Source organism: Pseudochaenichthys georgianus, chromosome 4 (genome assembly GCF_902827115.2).
Source record: "Pseudochaenichthys georgianus chromosome 4, fPseGeo1.2, whole genome shotgun sequence".
Lineage (NCBI taxonomy): Eukaryota > Metazoa > Chordata > Actinopteri > Perciformes > Channichthyidae > Pseudochaenichthys > Pseudochaenichthys georgianus.
The window spans coordinates 24,680,963-24,703,820 of NC_047506.1; the positions used below are offsets into that span (position 1 = coordinate 24,680,963).

Below are 22,858 nucleotides of genomic sequence, written 5' to 3' on the forward strand. Positions count from 1 at the left end.
CAAGGATGCTATGTCATCGAGTGCCGCCGAAGGACTGTTCTAATCTCCAGCATACTTGGAATTCCACCGAGGCCGCGTCCTTGGTTTGGGGGAAATTTCGAGGCTGCACATGGGTAGACTTTGCGTCCTTAAAATCCCCACAATGCTTTGCGCACAGAGATTTCAAAAACGCTTGCGGAGAATTGCTGAACCGACGCAGCACACATTTAAATGTAAGTATGTAGTGGCGTAGAACATGTAAATATGTTACTTTGTTACATTTGTTTGTTATCATCAAAAATGTGTTCCGTGAAAGTAAAGCAAGTTCATAATTAGATAGACATCGTGAGGTATTTATTTTCGGTACAGTTTATGTTGAAACCGTTAGAGAGAGTGGCACACTTGTTAGCCTGTTCCATTCTTCTTCGTTTTCCGAAGCCGTGGCTTGGAAGCATACTTGCTTCGTTTCTGAAGGAAGTGACTTGGAAGTACGCGACTACCAAGCTAGCATCCTCGCGATTGAGAAACACCCCGAGTGTCTTAATTTACCTAAGAGTGAAAATGGTGCCCCCTGCTGACAGTTGTGTGTAAAATAAGCTTTACTGTTAAACTGAAGGTTGTGGCAACTTCATCACTGCAGTAGACAGATGTGTGTCTCTAGTTGTCTTTATTGAAATACTCTGTATCAAGTGAGATGTCTTACATGGATCCCAGATGTATCTACAACTATAACTCACTGGACCAATGTACTTTCTGTGTAATGTGTATCTAATTGAGTCAGGATGTGACATGCGCCAAACAATATTTATATTTGCTTGGAAGGAGTGTGGGTTAGGTTTAAAGGGAAGTAGTGTTTCAGGCTTTGTGAAAATATGACTGTTTTGTACATATTGCACATTGTATGATCAGCAGATAAGTGGGTCTTGTTGCAGGAGTATAGCATAGGGAGTTCCTTCTGATATTTTGATTTTCTGCAGTTTAAATTATTGTTGTTCCTTTACAACTTTGTCAATCACCTCCTTCCATCTAAGGCTTCCCCTAATAACTGACCCTCAGTGCTTCATTTAATTTACCCTACATGAGTCTGCTCTGATGCAACAGCAGCCTCCATGACACTGAGACACACTGCTGCTGAGCGCTGAAATATTAAACATCCATCCACACCTCTGACAGAGAGAGAAACAGGGAGAGAGAGTTGAGGACTTGAACTCCTTTCTCTCCCACATCTCTTCCCCTGTTCTGCAACTCACACTCACATATGCCAGTCTGTTGCTAAGCAACTGTAAAATAAAGCGGTTGACTCTGAAGTCAGAGAGAGAGAGAGAGAGAGAGAGAGAGAGAGAGAGAGAGAGAGAGAGAGAGAGAGAGAGAGAGAGAGAGAGAGAGAGTACCGCAATCCACTACTGTTTGTTTGGCTCTGTGCATGATCCCACCTCAGCTCTGTACCATCTGTGGATCTGCAAGGACTTCTGGTTCTCCGTCATCCGACCAATCAGCGGCCGGCTGTAGGGGGTGGGGGTAGTGTAGTGTAGGCGGGCCCAGCGGTTCCCTAGGTTACCTGTTTGATTGACGTTCAGCCTCCTGCAGCGGAGCGCGCGGCAGTGTATCACGGATGCTCCTGTATCCTCCCTCGGAGACTGTGGAGAAATCTGGAGGAGACAGAGAGAAAAACACCAGAGCACGAGGAATGCTAATTATTTAAAGTCCTTCGCTCTCTTCACCGGAAAGATGAAAGCTGGAGCGCTGGAGCAAGCCGGCTGAAGGGAGAGGAAAAAATTCCTGAAGAAGGGGGGATTTGTTGGTAAGAGAAGCCCCTCATCACTTTTCTCTGTCTTGGCTTTAACAGTCACCTGTGTTGTGAATTATGGGATAAAAGGTTCATTTGTTATTTTACATCAGATGAAAATATGTGTGGGTTGTACAGAAAAGGTTTTCTGCATGCTGCGTGGCTGTAGAGGAGGTAACTGTATATGCCTGTTTCACAGTATGCAGAGGCTTTAGCTGAGTCAAGAGCTGCTGGTCTATATGGAATTATAGGAGCCTCAGTGATTAAAATGACACCCGACATAAGGGTTTTTTCAGTCATTTCGTGGCTAAAGTTACAGCTGAGGCAAGGATTTCTGGGCTTGCCTACTGTATCTGCATAGGAGGGGGAGTATTAATTACATAATGCTCCATCTCTACTCCAGTATCAGGGCTGTGCAGCATCATGCTGTCACTAGTTCAGAAAAGCTTCATTGCCTTGGCCATTTGGAAACTCTGTGTTTTCTACTGTAACCTATAGACGTAGAGGCTGTTCTTAGTGTGGAGGAATCCATCAATCTGCATGTATATGTCACTGAATGTCACAGGATTTACAGCAATGTATTAATGTGACAGATGTCGGAGCTAACAAGTGGGCAGCTGAACAACTCTTCTTGTGTGTTACAATCTAAAGGATTATAAAATGAGACAAGACACATGTTGTGTGTTGGATTGAAATCGCCCTCAGGATTTATCTGTGCACATCAGGTGACTTGGCTTTCTGCTCGGCCGCTCTCATGCCGAGAGTCTTCTGGCCGACCACCTGAGATTGCCTCGAACACTTTTAGGATGATTTAAATCAGGTGTGAAAAGTTTTATCTGCTGGAAGTATTTTGTTTTGTTGTAATGCTGGGATTTGGGATTTAGGGGTTGAACTAGGGATGAAATCTCACCCGATATCTAAAAATGTCATTCAGGGACAAAGAGATTTTGACAGCTGAGGTACCCTGTGTAAGGGAACACATTGTATTATTTGACTTTTGAATGGAGACCATCCTTTGGTTATATATACATTAGTTACTGATGCAAAATGACAGATTGTGGTTTTGTACTTTTGTGAAGGCATAACAACAACACAAAGTGTAGTGAAGAATATTCAAACGTTTAGATCCTAATGTAGTTGGATACAATTCATACAAATGAATACAACAAATAATATTCAGAAACATTTCATTTAGTAAATTAGATGTGACATTTCCTGACTTATTTTACCAGTTGAATCCTGGATACAGCAGTACAATTCCCTGATATACTTTTCATTAATTGGGTTATGCTTATCATCAAAGTCCTCATCAGTATGTCATGTTTTATAGATCTTAAACGTGTGCATAGATAGAACAGCCTTGTTGAACATATGTTTTTGAAAAGGATGTCGTGCTCCCCCTGCCCATGTTCGACACACTTCCAACCATCTTGATGTAACTGACTCACTCTGCTCACAAAACTCTGCTCCATCTTGTCAACTAGAAGATAACTGACCAACATGGCAGCCTTCAGGATTTCTGAATTTGAAGTAGGTAAACCAAATTTATTCTGTATACAGTTAACATGTTTATGAAGCCTAACAGCGACTAAAGTTCTGCTGTTAGTCCACACAAGGATTCAGACTATCGCTGCAGATATAAATCTACAGAATAAATCAGTTTAGCAAGCAGCTCAGATAGAGGCTGCAGGTTTTCCGGTTTGCTATCAGTGAGAGATATTAAGATATTCCATAGCATTACAGCAGCTACAGTCGGAGGTGTTCAGGTCTCTCAAGCTACTGCCTGCCTGCGTAGGAGGTAACATCTCATCTTCACAGCTCTGTCAGATACAAAGCGTTGGGATCCGTTCAGCTTCATTAGACTGCATGAAGAGCAGAGAAAGGGGAGGGGGGAGAGTAGGAGCCAGATTTTAGCCCACAACATCACAAGTACATGGTATTCACCTGAGCCCACGGATTCACTGGGATGCCCCACAGCTAAGAGATTCTTCTAGCCAAGTGCACAGTCACACAGTGATTAAATCCTTAAATCCTGCCTCAAATCTCTCCTGACTGGTGAAGGTTTCAATCATGTTTCAGCACAGCCTGAAAGATCACAGCAGGACAGTGTATCAGTGACAACAAGTATGTTGCACGGTGTCAGCAGGAAATGCTAAACTAATTAATAGCAAATTCAATTGCAAGCGTATGCTGAAATAACATGTCTGAATACTACGATTAGACATCTTATAATTGAAACAATATTAAATCAATAGTGTGCTCATACTGGGGCTATGTAATGTTTCTGAAATCTCCCACAGGAAATAAAATATAGAAGAAATGTGTATTATTATATTGTATACAATCATAGACAGTCACACACATTTGTTCTTGAGTGCCCAGACTGAGAACATGCATTTCTAATCCCTCAGTTAAACCCAATTTTAACTAAACTGTATGCCAAATCCAGTTGTGCCTTAAAATGAGGAGATGCATGATTTAAATGTCCTGTGTACATTCTAAATATGAAGCTAAAACCAATGTATGAACAGGATAGCTAGGATAGCTGTTCCCACTGTTGTATAAGCTAATTGCCTGCTGGCAACAAAAACCTTCAATTTGTACCTTAATCTGGGCCAATTTATACTTCCAGAATACATTTTTAAGTGTTAAAATAATTAACAAATCCTGTATCAAAACAATACCCTTTATTTCACTGTTCAATAGGGTTGCTTGTGCATCATTTTATACATTTACATGTTTCAAAATAATGCACCTTCACATCTAGATAATTCAGATGTAGTGGTGCAGCAAATGAAAACATGTAAATGTTGGAACAAGCAGATGAACACATTATGTAATGTAGTGGTTTCATCTAATGTGTGAATCCTATGCTGTGGTATATGGATTCCCTCTGAGCAGATTCCTGTGTGGAGGACGTGGTGGGTTTTTGTTTCTGAGTCTCACAGTCTTTCTCAAGCATTTTTGACACGATGACTCTTACAGGCTTCAGCCTGAAAAGTAAATCCAATGCGGAAATGCCCTGAACATGCCTCCTTTCTAATAATCTTTCTGATTGTATAGAAGTCTTTGAGAGAATGATCCTACTCCTCACTTGATTTGTTGCCTCAGTAAACATATTCTTTACAATATTTTTGTCTTGACTAGAGTAAAATAGACAATAAAGCCGGATATGCTTTAGGGCTGTACCACAGCATTTTCCAGTTTGGGTGCTCTCCATGTTCTCGTCTTACAACTTGAACATTTTCATAGTGTAATATATTTAGTATATTAAAGATAATTTAGGCTGTGGCTCAGTGGGATAGTGCGCTGAATTTTGAATCAGGGGATAGCAAGTTCGAGTCCCACTGCAGTCAGCATGTCGTTGTGTCCCTGGGCAAGACACTTCACCCCAAATTGCTCCTGTGGGGAGTGTCCACAGTATTGAGTATGTAAGTCGCTTTGGATAAAAGCGTCTAACAAGTAACATGTAATGTAATAATAATTGTAACATTGTCTTTGCCTAAAGATGCTACACCCTCACGTGTCACTTCTTCTAATTCCAAAAAGCCAAGATGGTGGCTTCAAAACCGTTGTCCACAAACCAATAGGTGACGTTGTGGTGACTACTTCCTTTTCTTTTATACAGTATATGTGTATCCCCAACCATATCACACTCATGCAGCACTCTTTAGTTTTAACATCCTACAAACAATTGTAGTTGCTAAGCAATATCATCCAATAGTCAGCATGGCAACATGTGCCTATTGAACATCTTTATTTGGCTTCAGCAGTTTAATTGCTAATAGGAAATGATGGTGTCAAGTTGGGTTGTGTCAATAGACTGTGAAGCAGTTTGGGATATTTTAACTACTAAGTTGAAGGTATTTGCATTTGATCTATCTGCCTGAGGAGTAAGTGTGTTGTTTGTAACTGCAGCTGATATCATCCCACAAATCTACAAAAAATAATTATCCCACCATAAGTCATGAATGCAACATGTCCCTGATAAATCCTCAGTAATGACAAATGGTAAACTGTCTTTCCTCTCTTTGTTGGAGAACTATCAATTTGAAGATTGACGATTTCTGAAAAGAGTCTCTGGGCAGGTTGTGCTCTGATTTAAACTGGAGGTCAGGGACTAGCTCTTCATTAGGAGGAGGGATATGATTCTAGTGCTGAGGACAACTTACATTGGTACACAGATGTTTTCACTTTTGGCTGATTAGACCACCTCAGGAGCTATGAGACATGTCTCTGCCAAAAACAAGTGGTTCAACAGCTCTATTGACATCACTCTGACATTATATATGTTTTATGATACATGCAGAAGTGAAGAAAAACAAGATTACCAATCAGCGCCCAGTTTCAGGGTCACTTTCACACCTTCATTGCTTAATGGGCAGCTTATGTAGCACTGTACTGTTGTTAATGTTATTAGCAATACCTCAGCGGTTTGGTTGGTGTGAAACAGGCCTATTTGGAGATTTCTAAGTCATTTCCAGTAGTCCTCTTTGTTGAAAATGGGATGGAACTTATCCATTTGTACAAAAGGCTATTTAAGGGTTCTCAAAATACTTAGTGTTGTATGTTTTGTTTGTTATGGAGTAATTGTGGGACTATTGCAGTTTGAAACAGCAGTAACTGTTGATTAAAACCCCTTGACTTGAGAGAAAACAGCATGATTTATGATTTGAGGACACAGACACCAAAGGCATAAACTAAGACAAGAGCTTCACTGACACCTCACTCACTCCACTCTTGCAACTGTTATAAAGTAATAAACCCTTGTATGGATCTATTATGGGGATCAGCAAGTTGCAAGCACTGGAAAACCCAAAGAGAGGTGTAGTTAGAATAAGAGACAATATACAGGATGTAAACAAATCAAATTAAAGTAGGTCCAGTTTCAACTGGGGAATCCTGACCTATTAACTGACATACAAGCAGAGAGTTGGAAAACAACTTCTGGTCGTGAATGCAGTGTATAAAGATATTTATTACATAGTCTGATGTGTGTGTGTTTCTTGTCTATCTGTGTAGTTACTGTATGGTTGCATCATTCCCAGTAGGATTTTGAAATGGTGAGAAATACGGGGATATTTCCCTCATCTGACACATAACAGAGTTCAATTACAAGCTTTAAACTATGATTAACAATATAAAGGCATTTTAACCCGTGATTCCCCAACAAAAACCCATCATCTTTGTCTCCCCTGCAGCTTCAGATAAGCATTGCCTGTGACAAGAGAAACATGAAAAAGTGATCAATCTCGCGAAATTATCTTTGCCTATAGGCATCTTTGAACATATGTTGTGTACTTTAGGACCAATTTCCACTTCAGACAACATATCATTGCAAAGCATTAATACTAAAGTAAAGTTGAGTTGAGTAGTGTGTGTCCTTAATTGCTGTCTGCTGCTGCTTATTGCATGTGCATGTGTTAGTGTCACATGTAGGTAAGAACTGGTGCCTCTCCATCAGGGGACAACCTGCTCACCTTACTTCATGAGGCTGAATGCTGTTGTGAGTCATGTTGTGCTAATTGTACTCCAAGGCAGACATAATACAACAGGCTCTGGAACAAAGGACTGTTGTGTTTTCTGATTATTTGTATTTGCAAATGTCACAACAACAAACAAACCAGAAGTCCGCCTACAAACAGTTTCTAATATTTAACAATGAATATATATCTGATCTAGAGGAAAGATATATTGGGGGGGAAAGGAAACTGTTGAGCATCATATATTAAATAGACTAACTGTATGTTAATTAAATAGCAATTCCTCTTGTGATGGACGATTGGTGACGGTGGAGACAATTAAACGCCGTCTGTTCAGAATCAATACATTTTGTATCAGGACAAGCCATCAAAACACTTCACCGAAGATCTAAAGATAAAGCAGCAGAGGTGGAAATCTACCTAACGTGTGTCTCTGCATCTTATATCTGCCAACAGAAAACCAACCTATAACGACAAGATACAGACAGGCCGCATCACATTTCAGGACAATCCATCTTGATCTATTTCCTATTTCTGCCGCTGCCTTGGCTAAAAACTGTATTTCTTTTTTGTGATACAGTATGGTCTAGTTTCAAAATGTACTTAAAGCTGTTAGACATTCCTTCATTTGGAAATAAATCAGTACTGAATGATCTCAGGAGGTCTTACATGTTCGTCTTTTGAATTTATGGCTTGGAAAACCAATGAGGTCTTATCAATCCATCATCTTTATTTTGGTTTAAGATAAGATTTATGAAATCCTTACTCCTCCTCTCCCCCATTAATGTTGGTATTCCCTTTGTAATGGCCTTTCCTTTTGTGTCTTTCTTTCCTTCCTTCTGTTTTCATTTGAGTCCTTCTTTACCCCCCTTCTAGTTTCCTCACCGCCTCTCTCCTCTCCTTTTCTTTCTGTTCATGTTGTCTTCTACATCCCCTTTTTTGTTTCCTCATCATGTCTCCTTTCCTTTCTGGTGTGTCTCCTTTCTTCTCATGCCTGTTTGTTTTGTTACATTTTATTTTCCCTCATATTTGATAGCAAACATGGCAAATCAAATGTACAGATTGATTCTCATCCCGATCCTTTCCTCTCTCTCTCATTTCACTCCATTTCTCCTCTCACCTCTCCTTTCCATCCTTTCTCACCCCTTCCCACTCGTCCCTCTCTTGTGTCTTTCTCTCCTCTCCTTTCCTCTTTCTCCTCTCCTATGATTAGCTGCAGCTCTGTATGTTACCATAGCACCAGAGAAAGAGAGAAAGTCAACCCACACAGAGTCTCCTGCCTAACACTATTTCTCTTCCTCTCTCTGCCATTGTGTCTTTCCTCTCGATGTCTCCATCTACCTCACGTCTTTCTCCCTTTCCTCTCCACCTCATGCTGCTCTCCTCAGCTTTATGCCATTATATTTATTTTGTTTTGTTATATTGTTTACATCTCATGGGGAATGTAGTGTTCACCTGAGTGAGTGTGTGCACAGGCTTATAGATGTTTGGTTATGAACATTCAGATATGTTCTGCCCAGCATGACAACTCCACCTCACTGTCTGCCCACACACACAGGATGCCCATGCACATGCACGCACGCACACACACACACACACGCACGCACGCACACCACACACGCACACCACACACGCACACCACACACGCACACGCACACACGCACACACACACACACACACACACACACACACACACACACACACACACACACACACACACACACACACACACACACACACACACACACACACACACACACACACACACACACACACACTCCCTAAACAATTGAGACAGTTGCAAACCAGAGCACACCACTAATGTCAACATCTTCTCTTCCTTCCTTTGTTTGTTTGTTTGTTTGTCTCTAATTCTTTCGGACTAGTTGAGCATCTGTAAATGCTTACAGAGGATTCATTGCTAATTTGTGTGCGTCATTGTTTGCGGGTTTGTGTGTGTATTTGAGAGAAAAAGAGAGTGAGTCACCTGACAACTAACCATTAGCCAATTAGATGTGGCGTTTGGGTTAGCAAGTGCAGCACGACAGCCTGTGGTTCTTACATGTTAAGACCAGTTTACGTGGAACACTATAAACTCTCAACTGTCATGTTTGCATGACTAATTTTTCATAGCCCAAAATCCCCAAATATATATAGGCTTCCTTACTTGTGAAAAATACAACAGCCTCAATCTTAAAGAAGAATCCACGTATCCATCAAAATAGGTTTTAACCGGGTTTGGGTGAGTACTACAGCATAGGCACGTTTTATAAAGCATTTTGTGGAACCAGAGGAAGCTGCACACATGTCCTCAAGTTATGTCACTCCTTAGAGGTCTCTTTAACTAACATTGGAGTGAAAGGAAAGGGAGGAAAACAGTTGGGAGGACAAGGAGGATTAGAAGAAGGACATGAGGGAAGAGAGAGGAAACCAGCCTGCGTTGGCAGACCGTTTTCTTGTACTTCCAGTGATCTCTCTGAATACCATCTGCTGACTGCTCCATTCACTATTTACTGTATTAAATAATCTATGTGGCCTGACAATCAGCAGGATGCTCCACTGCATGTTTTATGTATCATTGAATACTTTTATTTAGTCAAAGGACATTTATGAATACGGTTTTCAAAATATGTGTATATCTCTTTACGTCCGTGAAGTTGGATTCCTTGTTTGTAGCAGTATTCATTTACTTCCCTGCCTGTTGGCACATAAAGGCCACCTGTAGCTAACAGTACCTTCATCTGAGGGGTTTTTCATTTTGCTCTTGATCATTCGGAGCAATAAGTGCATGATCAGCTCTGTGTACTATACAATGCTGGTTTCAAAATATCAAATATTTCTAATAATAATATATTTCTTTGGTTTTAATAAGATATACAAAACATTTATATAACTTTCTCAGGTACCTTTTATTTAGTCTTTTTTAGCCTTAGCACTAAATGCAGTGACACATCCTGGATAGAGTCAACTCAGCCCTTTTGCAGAGGTTTTTGTTGCTGGGTTTTTAACAGCACGAAAAAAACTGTGTTGTGAGGCAGCGTGGGCTGTCCTTGGTCACAGTGTTAATGGAGTTTTGCTCAGTTCAGCACAAACAACACAACAGGTGTGTGTAGGTAGGGACACAATATGTGTAATCAAATACAGAAGCTAAGTTGAAATCACAGCTGCTGTGTTGAAATGTGCTATTGTGTTTAAAGTGATGTGCATGTATTGAGTGTGTGAGCTAGTAGTTAGGTGTTAATGGTCACAGATTTCAAAAGGTTATAAAAACGGCTTCAGAATTCAGCTAAAAGGAACAGTGGGTGATTAGTATGGACAGTCATGAATCATGTGGATAAGTGTTGGGTGAAACGTATTCATATATAATAACACTGCTGTGAATTCATATGTTAATTAGTTTGTTAGTAAATGATCGTGGAGAAATATAAAAGGTTTGATCATTGTGACAGATTAAAGGCGTACAAAGATTTTTTTTTGTGTGTGTGTGTGTTTGTTCCTGTGCGTGCAGCAGGTGGAGCCCTGTATCCAGTGTTGAATATCACACTGATCAAATATATGTGTGTGTGTGTGTGTGTGTGTGTGTGTGTGTGTGTATGTTATCACATTATTGTGACTCACCACTCATATGGGGATACATGTATAGGGTCTCCAGTGGGTTACCCCTGGCTTTGAATTAAAAATAAAGGTTTAAGAGTTTCAAGAGTAGGAAGGGGTAAACTTTGGGTCTAGCTATTTACAGACTTAAAGTTGTATGTTTAATAATTTACTTCATACAATGTCATCACAAGGTACTAAAACAAGTTGTGTATATGGCAGAAATGGTGATAGGAATGGATGAGGAAAAGAGACACTCCATACTTTTTTTTCATTTTTACTTAGCAAGGGTAAAGCAAGTATATATTGGTTCTAGAAATATGACAACATACAAAACAATACCTTAAAAATGGAACATAATAAAAACCATGGTCCATGCATCAACAGAATAATTAGAAATACACCTTTAGTATATAACGCATATAAAGGACACATGGTAGGGAAAGGCCGCATTTAGCAGTCCTTTATAGGAGATAGGATCACAATATAATATACAACAGAACAGTAAATATAAAGTCTATAAGAAGACCATTTCCACCACAGTGGAAGTGTTGTCATTTCAGACAGTCGGACAAAGCTTGAATACTTATAGACTGTAAAACAATCATCCAAATCACCACTATAATGGCCATGAAAATTACATATGTATTCCTGCATATTTTCGGATTTAATTGTTCGTATGCGTCTCTGTCTCCGTGGCATTTCTACATTATTTAAACATGGAATGAAAGTGACCTTTTTATAATTTAAGCACAACTCATTTGTGCAATTGATTCATCTGTGACTTCCTCTCCTCTCTTCATCATACTCCTCTCTTCTGTGCTCCGCTCATTAGTTTCCATGGTAACAGAGTGTTGCTGAGCTGGTAGTCAGGCTGCCCACTCAGCCCGCAAAGCACACACACACACACACACACACACACACACACACACACACACACACACACACACACACACACACACACACACACACACACACACACACACACACACACACACACACACACACACACACACACACACACACACACACACACACACACACACACACACACCATCACACATAGATACTCTCACACATGGTCACGCAAATATGTATTACAGTTGCATTGACTCAAGGACACACAATTCACAATGACACACACACACAATTCACAATTCACAATGACACACACACACACACACACACACACACACACACACACACACACACACACACACACACACACACACACACACACACACACACACACACACACACACACACACACACACACACACACACACACACACACACACATACACACACACACACACACACACACACACACACACACACACACACACACACACACACACACACACACACACACACACACACACACATACTACATTCATACAAGTGCTTAGTGCTTTCACACCAAGCCATTCTCATCACTTCCATCTTGTTTGACCCTGAGCAGTGTGTGTTTGCCTTCATGTGTGTGTAGGTATGTGTGTTTTTATATATTTCCCAAAAGCAGGAAAAAAAGGCCACTTCTTTACCTCATTAGGAACAGTTAAGTCAGTAGTGAAATCATTGACGATAAGAAAACGATATCACGTTTGCAATCACACATGCTTAACCTATTTGGTTCACAGGAGGATAGAAATCAGAGAACAAAACTCAGTCAGATATGATGTGTACAGGATAGCTAGCCCACTCAGAGCGCTGCAGAGACAAAGACAGATACAGAAATACCAAAGTAGGTTAGAGCAAAGCATTCTGGGATGGCAGGATACCCCCTGGGCTTCTGCAAGAGGCTCTCTTTCTTTCTCCCTCTCACTGCTTCAAGCTCTGACTCTTTCTTTCTTTTACTTTTGTGTGTGCATGTTTTTCCTTTTTTGCTCTATTTCCCCATTTCATTTAAAACATAAAAATGCTCTCTCTGTTTTGCCCTTTTTCTGCATCAAGTCATTAAATGATGCTTGATTTCATGTGCAGGAAAGAGAACGTGAGAAAACGAGGTAAACCCTCAAAGGATATCAGATAGGAAAATGGAGCAAATACTCAGAAGTTGTATTCATATAGTTGTTAGCTTCTAGCTTTCTTCCTTCCCTGCTGTATCACGTTAATTCGGCTGTGTTGTTTGTATTGTTCCTTGTTCCAGTTGTTACCACTGCGCAGAGTCAAGACAAACATATCCCTTGAAATAGTGAAAGATATGATGTTTTACTCATCTCTAATATTTCATTGGTAGGTGCTTTCATCCTGACAAATCAACCTGTTGTTAGCTGTTCTAACTTGTTATTTTACTGTCAAAATGTATAAGGTCACAGGTGGTGTAACTTTACAAATTGTATTCACTATAGTATTGTACATTTGAGGTGATTCACTCCAGTATTTCCATTTCATGCTAATTAACACAACCACTCCACATTTAAGAGAGAGTTATCTTTGATAACTTTATTCTCTAGTTGTTTTTGCAGTTTCACATTATTAATATAAACTATTATCCGTGTAATAAATGATAATGCATTATCATAAATTAGGCCTACTTGCATTAAATATAATAGTTGAAATTCCCTCTTCCTTTACCAGCTGTTACATTAGTGATACTCAAACCTGAATGATACGCCTTTCACAGTGCCAACCTTCTCTGGCCTTTATAAATCTTGTCTATATTACACCTATTTATAACCATTTTGAAACTCCTCCTAAACCCAACATTCTTGTTTGAGGAGGCGGATTTATCAAAAGTGCCTTTATTATTCCTTAACAGTGCTACAAAGTGGCTCAGATACAGGAGCTTTATTCTGTTACATTGATTATATGTAACTGCTTCATCTCCAGTGAAAACGATTTGTTTGGATTTAATCTACCTTTAGACTCAGTGTTTCCTTCAAATAATCAAAATCCACACAAGTTACTAGCCGTTGAGACAGTTGAAAGGGTAAGGGATGCAAAAGAGTTAATATGCCCAAAACAATCATTGGAAAAACAAGTGTTCAAATGAGGGTTGAGATGAAGTTGAAGCTTATTGAAAAAACTATTATTTTTTTCCAGAATAGTTGGCAAGTTTTAGCCAGTTTAATGTGGATCTAAGTGGGGAACTTCAGAGCAACCTCTAAACAAATGATTGGTGGATTTCCATTAACCTTTAAACAAAATGGGCCAAAGTATCCAAACATCAAATTGTTTGTTTTTTTCATGTCTTTTTTTCTTTTGCCACCGTTAGCATGGGTCAACATGTATCAACACACTGTAAAATGTTTGGCTGTAAAATTACAGTAAATTACTGGCTACTAGTTGCATGGATTTCACAGTAATTTACTGTAAATATTTCACAGTAATTTACTGTATATATTTTACAGTAAATTAGAATAAAAGTACAACTAAATACTGTGACTTTACAGTTGCCATGCCCATGGAATTACTGTGATATAGCAGTACAGAGCTGTGGTATTATGGTACCTTTCTGTACATAAATTACAGTAATTACCTGTATGTTCACACTATTACTGTAGAAGTAATGCAACACAGCAGCCAGTAATTTACTGTAAATATACAAATCTAAATAATACGATAATATATTGTAAATTTGACTGGGATTGTACCATAACTACACAATTCAATCAGCTCAATCAACAAAGAAGAACAAAGAAAATGCCCATTTTAACTTGTTATTACTCCATTGAAGTGCAAAGTACATTTCACATTGTCTTGGACATGTTGTTACGGCCCCAACCTCTACTCCGCGGTATGGCTCGTGCTGAGACCCGCAACATGAAAGAATACACGCAATAACCGGTAACGAGCATTTATTGATAATCTGCCGTTTGCTCACACACGCGAAATGGGAAACAAAAAGAGGTCTGGAGGAGTGGCCAAAAGGAACAAACAGAAGGAGGGAACCCGAGCCAGCCACACCACGGGCCGTAGGACCCAGAGCTCCCCCCCACCCCCAACCAGAAATCAATTATAAACCCTATGGGAAACAAAATAAAGCCGCGAAAACTGGACTACCAGGTCCTCCAGGCTAAACATAAACACATCTGCAAAAATATGGCCTACAGCTCAAAATGGCAAAGAGGTATTCTAAGGACAGTGTCTCCGGCATTAGGATAGGTGAGACATCCTTCTCCTCCAGCTTCTCTTTATATATACACACGGCTGAGGGGAATTTGGAACACCTGGGCAGAGGCAGAGCCAGGGGCAGACCAGGTGCACCTGGGCAGAGGCGGAGCCAGGGAGACAGAAAACAAGGAGGGGAGCACGTAGCACATGTCTACACAGACATCCACTCAAAGTCAACAATTTTTCTGAAGAATGTGCTGACATGGGGGTTTAAATTGCCATGCCTCTTTTTGGCTTTCGAGTCCGTCTCAGGATTAATGCCCAGGATGCACCTGAAAACAATAAGCCAAGACAACCATTTCAATTTTACATAGATGTATATGTTGCCTCATTTATTTTAAGGCACATGCAGTGGTGCCCCATTTAAAGCCAAGCAAGAGCGATGAAAGCAAGAAAATCACTTAATTTGTTGTGTTATCACAGAGGATGGTCTGAATACAGTATTGTACTGTGAAATAATACAGTAACATGTTGTGACATACTGGTAATCATTGATCCTGTACATTCACAGTAATTAACTGTGCCTGCAATGATTTCACTGTGAAATTCTAAATTACAGTGTTATATTGTGAACATTACAGGTAAAGACTGTAAAGTGGTAAAATAGTAATTTATTGTAAAATATTACCGATAAATATTGTGAAATCATGGTAATATTTTACAGTGCACCTCACTGCAGTTTAATTAAGAAGTAACATCCACCCTTCACTTCCTGGTTTCAGTCACTGATTCATTCAATTAAACTTAATTAATCCGCCCTTTTCTTCCTCTTCTTTGTTATCGTCAGCAGATTGTAGGAAAACAATTCAAACACAGACATGAACAGAGAGAAAGGAAAGATAAATGGCGTAGAGAGAGGAGAAGCTCACTGGTTGGCAGATCTGTTAGGAAATCTGTGAGTAGTTGAAGAGTTGTTGGCTTGATCCCCAGCGCCTGACCGTGCCCACTACAATGTTTTGAATTATAATGAAACTCCTGAGGGATATGTTTGATATTCCTCGCCAAAGGAGGCTTAATTATTAACAGGTTTCATAAGTGTAAGCCATTAATAAACAACATCTCCCTTCCTGACTGTCAAGCAACCTGTCAATAAACATCTTTAATGATGCATTTAAGGCTTAGTTAACCAGGGAAGCGTTTTAAATCTGGTTCACCACATTTAGAATTATTTTCTTATTTCAGGTTGTCAGATGTTTTGCTGATGGTTGTCTGAGCCAAGGCTGTATTGTTACCATCCCACCACCACTGCATGACTTCCATGGCTGCCTAAGTGAGTGAGGACTCAGTATGACACACCACACTATCATTACCAGGTGTTGGTAATGTACTTCAGAGTAAATCTATAAATTCACTCTATTGAGAACAAGAATAAAGGGAAGGGAAGAGTGTCGAAAGGAGAGGAAAGAGGATATGAAAGGAGAGGAAAGGAAAGGAAAGGAAAAAAGAAGGGAGAAGGGAGAAGAGGTGAGAGTAAAAGTACAGAAACAAGAGAGTAGAAGAGGAGCAAAGGGAGTATGTGACCATTATCTAATTAAAGAGAAGGGATAAGGAAAGAAGAGTAGAAAGGAAGGGGGACATCAAATGAAAAGAGTTACAGAGAGTATGGGCCCTTTGTAAGTTTCACCGCCCAGGGCTACACTCTCAAGCATCCTTCCTCACGTGGCTCTTGCCCTCCCACCTCCTCTTCCTTCTCTCAGTCTCCACTCCCCCTCTTTAATCCCTCCCATAGGCAGGGCCAGGGACATGTAGATGATGGGATGTATGGATTGATTACTTTCTCTCCTCATCCCGTCTCATCACCCCAACAATGCGTGAGAAGAAAGCATGTGGCTCTTTGCCTCACATTTGCGAGTGTGTGTCAGGGTCTCTATGGAGATTGTGTGTTTCTCTGTGTCAGCGTCCCAGAAAAGGCAGACCTCAGGGAGTTGTGCTCCACTTTCTCTCCTTTATTAATTCACCCTTCGCTCCCACTGTGTTTGCCAGGATGGACGGGATGGAAGGAGAGAGAGAAGGAGGGTGTAAGAGAAAAAAGGAAAATAAGTGAAAGAGTTAAAAGAGAGACGAAACACTCATTTTTGTTTTTTCTCTCATTCATTAAATACAGTTTATCAAGTCAAAAAAGGAATGGTTTACTTTGTGTTCGGACTTTTATACCCACTGAACATTTTGGTTATTCTAAAAGAAAGCCAATTGCACCACCAATCAGTTATGACATCCAAAAGGAGGTACTGGCTTTGTTTCACAGATAAGAACAGGGTGAGGCGGCCAACAGACTGTGGGTGGGCAGGGGAGTCAGTTCTCTGAGAGAAAAATAGTCTGCAGGAGCTTTTTGAAACTGTGGGGAGGACCACAGGACAATTTCCTTCCATTCATTTGTCTTATTCAGTGTAAAATCTCTGAAGCATTGAGGAGCTTTTGAAGAAAGGATGATGCTTTCTTCTCTGCCGTACTCCAGCTCTGTCAAAATGCAATGGCTTGCTAATTGATTTTATGGGAAAACTGATTTGTTTATGAGGGATTTCATATTTACCTGCAGGGGTAAGCTCTAAAGGCTGAATCTGAGCCCTGTTAATATACAGCCTTTTACCCTTTGATTGCATTAATTGTTCACAAATGCAAAGTGTTAGTTCAGAAAGCACAGTCAGAAATCTCAGCCTATTACTGTCACATTACTATGACATACTGTTATCACTTTCTGACGCGTTCACCTTGTGGAACATCGTAGATCATTATTACAATTAATGTTTTCGTAGCTCAACATTAAACCCTCAGCAAAAACCATATAACTATGGCACTACACTTACTGACTTACTCCATTCTATATAGTTAAAACAATTGGACAAATACAAAAATTGGTACCGAGGTGAGCTGATTCAGCTCAAAACACATTTTCAGACTGATCGATATCATTTGACATTCTGCACTAACCAATGCCTGGGAGCACATTTGTATTTTGAAACTGCAGCTGGGCCCATTTTCCAATTTGTATGATATTCTGTGCTACTAGTCACTAGAAGAAGGATCCCTCCCTTTTTCTCCTGCCATACAAACTGGCTCACAGTGTTAAATTGGGCGGAAATACACTCAGTTTTAATAAATGATAAGGATGATGTATCACAAGTTTAACAGAAACTCTAACTCTCACCTAACATACTCCAGGCAATGTCGCAAAGTGCTTCAAATCACAAGGTTAACCAGCATGAATTTAAAAGTTCAGCACTCAAAAAATCAAATCAATCAAAATCAAACTCAAATGTCTTGCCAGATTTAAAATTATTTTAATTAAAGGAAAAGTATTGTACCTAAGTCACAAACATAAGAAGACATTGGCGTAAATGTGTAATTTTACAAAACACTTATTGTAGTTACAAATCCACACATTGTTTTTTGCGAGAGATAGTACCTCAATAAGTCCATCACTGTGATACTTCCTGTTGAAGCCTACTATTATAACATTAAATATGAAGATAATATGAATATCAAAAATGATGGAAACATTTTAAAGTTGTACATGAAATCAGTTGATGCCATAAGTCAAGCTAATTAGATAAATAACTGGGCTCACTCAAGCATTCAAAGATATCTCATGCAAACCCGCTTCAAATAAACATCCACCAGCTGGAGGGATGACGACAGCTGAGCTTGTGAGTCACGTACATCAACTTCATTCCAGCTGGTATGATTGGCTGACAAGAGTGAGAAGAGATGTGTAAATATAGAAAAATAATTGATTTAGAAATTCATTTAAATGAAGCAGACTAAAACTACGTATTGTAAGCATCACTAAATGGTCATCTTATTGTACATTATGATTATACTGTAGATTGCTACGGTGATTCATTATCATAGACTGCTTATACAATACATTACCAACAAGTGATAATAAAGGAAATGGGTGGCAACTAAGTCATTAACCTAGAAAGAGTGAGAGTATATTTTTGGCTGCAAGGAGGCTTTTGTTTTGAAAGGGGAAGAATGATTGACAAGTGTGGAATTGCATGTTGGAAAATAGAAGCTGAGAATAAACTCTGTCTTGACAATACAGTATATTTATAAACAATACTTGTATGTGTGCTGGTATCTAGGCCTCTCTCTCAAAACATAATGATACATTCGACTCAGGCCTTTGTCTCCATAACGAACCTCTCTATGACTCATGCATCGCCATGGTGACGAACATCCCCACATTATTGGATGTCATTTGGATTGTTTGGACAGACAAACTGACACAAATGCAGGCAGGCGGCTGCTGTTATCTCACTGATGGTTCTCACTGTTCATCGCAGCTTCTGTGAAAAATATTTCGTACATTACCGAGCAATTCTTCCATTTAATTGTTGGTCTCTAGAGATTTATTGAGGTGTTAATCGACTGTAAACAAGGAAGAATGATGCAGAGGTTTTGTGTTGAGGGCACAAGAAGTCACAGTGCTCCTTACATTAGTCACCATGTGTGAAGGGAAACAAGAGGTGTGTAGTTTGTGTTGTAGCTCACATTAAACTTGTGTAAATAGTCTCGCTTTGAGAACATTCTTAATATGAATCCATTTAAACTCTTTTAGAGGCACTTTGCATAACTGTTGGTGAGTTTTCAACTACCACTGTCATATCCAGAGCGCATGTGTGTGGATGTGTGCTCATGCCTGCACTGAAAAAATTGCAATATTTGTGAAACCCCTAACCATTTTAATATATTCAGTTAATAAACAATGCAATATTTAAAATACAATTGAAAATTACGTTGGAAATATAAGACACCTTAAATAAGACATCTTATAAGTGGTAAAAACTCAAAGTAATGTTAAACTAGAAAATGCATTTCCTGCTGAAAATGTGTGCGAATGCTGTAAACTGTGTACATTTGTTGCTGAATTTAGCTGAAAATGCAGAAAAAGCTGCATATGTTATTAGTTGAATGGTCTCTGTAGCTGCTTTTAGCTACAAAAACCAAGTAAGTGTGTTGCTGAACTTAGCGGAGAAATGCAGAAAAGTGAAATTATTTGAATCCAAATTGTTACAGCTCAAATGCATTGCAATGACTTTGTTGAAAACTTGAAAGTGAACTGTCAAACTGGAAGAGTAGGAAAAATAGTGAATAAGCTTAATATTTAATAGAAAATGTTTAAAAAAGGTATAAACAACTAAATGTATAGCCTCAATGTCCTGAAATAGCTGAATAGTTTAAGAGTTGAATGGTATCTGTAGCTGAAAGTAGGCTGAAGGAGTTAGATATTAAATGTAAGTAGTAGTGAATGAATGTGTTTTAAGAAGAGAAAAGAAAGTAAAAACGCTTTGAAAAGCAGCAGAATATTTTAACTGCAAACATTTGAACTAAAACCATAGGTCACCAATAATGTATAACATATGTGGAACATGTTGAAGTCAGTATTAAGTCTCCATCAGACAGAAAATAATATGCTGAGACAGTCTGTTAAACTCCAGTCTGTGTGTTTGTGCTTGAGGTGACAACGTTATCAAACCCCTGTGTGTGTAAGCCCAGAAATCAAAGGTTACCATGGTGACGACGTTATCAAACACCTGTGTGTGTTAGAGCCCAGAGATCAATGGTTACCATGGTGATGTGCAGTGATCAGTGAGAGGAGAGCCTTTCCATTGTTCTGAATGAGAGATAAACCTCTTACATTTCTAACTATAGTTTAAAAACGGTAGCTGTTATCGGTAACATGTCGACACGTGGAGGATGTCAGGACCCTGACGAGCATCTGAGTCTGCTTTTTGTGTACTTTCGGGTCGATAATGTGGTATTTTTGGCAGATTTACTAAAGGTGTGCAGCTGCTGCTCTGAGGAAAGATCAGGCTGAATTTACAATGGGCCTTAATGGAGACATGTTGAAAGTTCTTGTCACTTCATGCCCTCAAGAGGCATTTTGTTTAAATGTTCGGCTTAATCTTGTTTTATTTTTCAACTTAGGAGAGGTTTTCCTACGTTTTTCATGAAAAATGATGTCCAAGGAGTGTTGGGTTTGGGAATTATGGCAGGTTTAAAAAAAGTTTTTACGGCGAATTTCAAGCTCTCCTCCACTCTAGCTGTGACATCACGCACTCTAAGCTTTAACGAGCTGCGCAATACACACTAATGTTAAAATCTGAAGAAGGCCTCTTTACCAACCTCCAAACTAAGTTAAATTCGGTCTATATGCTGTAAAATGTATTATCTCTTCGATTTACACACGGCATCTATTGCACGTCTGTCCGTGCTGGGAGAGGGATCCCTCCTCTGTTGCTCTCCCTGAGGTTTCTCCCATCTTTTCCCCTTAAACTGTGGGTTTTCTCTGGAAGTTTTTCCTTGTACGATGTGAGGGTCTAAGGATAGAGGGTGTCGTTTTTCTCATACTGATATTCTGAACAATCTGTGCTGTTGTATTTGCTGTAAAGTGTCTCTACTGTAGGCTATTTTTATTTTATGTACAGCTCGACCAAAAATCGTTTATAAATGTGCTATATAAATAAAACTTGATTTGATTTGACTTGAAATATCTCAAAAAGTGTAAAAGATATCAAATATCTGAATACAATTTTAATAGCTGAATGTTTTGTGATCATTTTAAAGTTTGAATGAAGTCTCTAGCTGAAAGTATGTGGAAGGAGTATAGCAATTTGGCGCATAGTGTAGGTAAAAGAGGATTTGAAGGTACAGGTACTATGTAACAAAATGGTTTCTCTGCATTTGACCCATCCTGTGTTAGGAGCAGTGGGCTGCCATTATGAACGGCGCCTGGGGAGCAGTGTAGGGAACGGTGCCTTGCTCATGGACACCTCTGTAGCACTTGGTCTTGCCGGGACTTGCCACCACCGCCCTAGCTGAAAGTATGCTGAAGTTATTGAGAGGCAAACTTTGGGTTGAAATAATAAGAAGAAGAAGATGCGGAAGAATAAAGATTAGAAGAACTATAGTGGAATTCTGTAAACAGCATTTGCACTAATTAAAAATGTAAATTACTAAATGATATATGCTCACAATATGACGTCCAGCCCAATAAAAAAAGAAGTAACTTTGCATTTCATTTAATGTTAAAAAATTAAAAATTCTGAGGAAAAATTGTGAAACATTATGATTAAGGACTGGCTTATCTAAAGCCAGTTGAGTAGCACTTGAAACGATTGGCTCTTTGAAACCTGATGTTCTTATATGATTCTGTTTTCTTCAAGGTTGTGTCTTCCTGGTCGAATGTACTTATTGTAAGTCGCTTTGGATAAAAGCGTCAGCTCAATGTAATGTAATTAATTTAGGTATTATTATTATTATTAAAATGTAGATTGACTTTTAGTGTAACAGACCCAGACAAGGCTTATATTCGCAATGATAACTCAGTGTTAGATCTATAAATAATAGAAAACGATCATAGTCTAAGGAGTGTGCTAACAGAAGATTGATAATAGAAATCACACGATGCAGGGGCAGAAAATTAGTCGTAAAATATTTTATTCCACTCTTTAATAAAGCTGCGATCATCTTCCTTCAGTGCCAAGAAATACCCTTAGTTATTATGTGACAAAGCATCAACCCGAGATTGTAGAACTGAGATTTTATGCATGCTTAATTTGAGCTGATTGTGTTAATGGAGATGAGAGACAAGTATTTTCTATTTTAAGTGACAAAGGAAAGTGGGTACAAGTCATCACAAAGCACAAAGCTTTTAGTTTGGGGGTTGCTAAATTATAATATATCAAGATTGGTACTATTAATGTGTTGACAGTTCACTAGACTTTGTTTTTGTTTCCATAAATAAAAAGAGTTTAATTCCTGCAAAATTTGACTCTGTTGGTGCACAATGTGTCTGTGTTTATACATGTTTGTCAAAGAGAATGCTATCTCCAAGCACCATTGCTAAAGTAGCATTACAGAAATGTAAAACGGTGGCCTGAAATGGAAAAACAAT

The 22,858-nt window shown here is 39.2% G+C and overlaps 1 protein-coding gene across 10 annotated transcripts in view; it reads left to right on the plus strand.

Moving 5' to 3' along the window:
• The first annotated feature begins 1,576 nt into the window (after positions 1-1,576).
• lrrc7 (leucine rich repeat containing 7) overlaps positions 1,577-22,858 on the plus strand; it is a 131,452-nt gene continuing 110,170 nt past the window's right edge. For all 10 annotated transcript variants that reach the window (XM_034081726.1, XM_071202927.1, XM_071202923.1 and 7 more), the window contains exon 1: positions 1,577-1,780. The gene's annotated coding sequence lies outside the window, so the exon portion shown is untranslated. The remainder of the gene's footprint in view (positions 1,781-22,858) is intronic.